Genomic DNA, 2,297 nt, shown 5'->3' on the forward strand with positions numbered 1-2,297 from the left:
GCCTAATGCTCACCAAATTTATCTGCACATTGCTATCAACTGTGAAGCTTCAGAAAACACTTCTGCCCATGTCCCACTCCCAACAGTTGTGATTTAATTGGTCTGGGATGTGGTCTGGGCTGAATATTTGAAAAGATACCTGTGATCTTATCCATTTACACTCCAGCTGTCCTAGGTGACTTGTTCGGTTTCTTTTCTCAAAGCTCAGACTCCTCCTCAATTATCCTCCCTCTCAGCTTGCTTCATTTCTCACTGAGAAAATAGAAACCAACAGAAGAGAATTTCTATATACTCTAGTTGTGTCTCTACAAACCTATAGTTATCTGGGCCCATTTATTCTGCGTGCCCAGCTGGTATCATGGAGGCACTGCTCATGCCCCTGAGGCCAACCTGCCTTTGATGCATTAGATTCCATCAGCTCTTCTCCACTCAAAAGCATCACTTCAGCAAAATACTGATTGTCTATTCCTCCTTGGAATTAAAGACAAAGACTTAATTGTTCTTGTTGACTGTGCTTCTCCAATGCTAAGAATAGAGCTTTGCAATAGTCAACATTCAGGAAATATTTGTTGAATGGACAGGACTTTAGCATTATTTGTTGTGCTGGTTATTTGCTGTTTGGCCCTAAATCCACCTGTGACTTGTTCTTCTTCTTTCTTCTTTCTTCTTCTTCTTCTTCTTCTTCTTCTTCTTCTTCTTCTTCTTCTTCTTCTCCCTTCTCCCTTCTCCCTCCTTCCTCCTTCCTCCTTCCTCCTTCCTCCTCCTCCTCCTCCTCGCAAGAAGGCTGGCTTCTAAAGGCTGCTTTTGTTTCCTGGTGCACTGTCTTCCTGCTGGGGTCAGTTTAAGGTTAGGGAATCTGACGGCATGTCTTTCTGGCTGCAGTCTGGAGTAGCTACGTCTTTTCCTGATCCCTGCTCCTGCCAGGCATGCCTTTTCCTCCACTGCTTCCCCTCTCACTAGGATCTGGTAATAGGTGATTTTCTCCCTCTCGGCTTCAGTTTTAGGGGTGGCCATGCATCCTCACTGGGGCTTGTCCCAAGTGTGTCAACATCCTTGTTGGCTCCTTCGTTGCTGCTCATGTATCTTCATTAAGTTCGCTTTTCGTGACCATTCAGAGAGAAATAAGTCTCTATCAGGACCTCGATTTCTTTAATCAGTTACGCTTTTATTTTAAAAATTGTCAGTGCCAACCTTGCATGAATATTGAAGGATTTTGCTGAGTAAAAAGAGCCACTTCCCCAAAGGTTACATACTGTATGATTCCATTTATATAACATTCTTAAAATGACAAAATTATAAAAATGGAGAACAGATTAGTGATTGCCAGAGTTAGGGATGGTTGTGTGTACATGGTGGGGGGAGTGACATGGAGTTGGGTGTGGCTATTAAAGGGCAGTGAAAGGGATCCTTGTGGGGATGACAGTGTTCTGGATCTTGCCTATATTGTTGTCAATATCCTAGTAATGAGAGTGTCCTAAAGTTTTGCAAGATGCTACCACTGGGGAAGACGGTAAAAAACGCGTAAGATCTCTCTGCATTATTTCTGACAACTGTATGTGAATCCACAATCACCTTAAAAGTTTAACTAGAATGTATGTATAGGCACATGGAAAAGATAGGGTCTTTTTAAGTATTTTTATTTTTGAGAGAGTGAGAGAACAAGCAGGAGCGGGGTGGGGAGAGTCAGAAGCAGCTCCCCATTGAGCAGGGAGCCTGGTGTGGGACGCAGTCCCAGGACCCTGGGATCATGACCTGAGCCAAAGGCAGGCGCTTAACTGACTGAGCCACCCAGGCGCCCCAAGATTAGGTTTTTAAAGGTCTGTTTGCTTTACCTGATATATACATGAAAAGCCTGACTATTGAGATCGTAAAGCCATCCATGCTGGAACCATCACTGTTCACCTGTGATCAGTCTCCTCCCTGGCCCTCCTAGGCACAGGCAATGTAGGAAGCTCCAAAGCCCTCACCCGTGTAATTCTGAATCCTGGATGACAAAGGCATTGTTATCTTTTGGGTAACTTCTAAGTGCCATCTACTGCACAAAGTATTTCGCATATTAATATATGTGATTTAGTTAGCACTTGAAATGCTTCCTTCCTAATATAATTATTATTCCCATTGTTTTATTGTGAAATACACATAACGCAGAATTTGCTATTTTAACCATTTTTAAGTGCACAGTTTGGTGGCATAAACTGCACCCATGTTGAAGTGCCGCCATCAGTAGTGTCCCCCTGCAGGACTTTTTCATCTTCCCTCCCAGCCTTTGGCAACCATCTTTGTACCTCTGTTAGAAC

The sequence above is a fragment of the Ursus maritimus genome, unplaced genomic scaffold, assembly GCF_017311325.1.
Source record: "Ursus maritimus isolate PB19 unplaced genomic scaffold, ASM1731132v1 scaffold_7, whole genome shotgun sequence".
In the NCBI taxonomy this organism is placed as follows: Eukaryota; Metazoa; Chordata; class Mammalia; order Carnivora; family Ursidae; genus Ursus; species Ursus maritimus.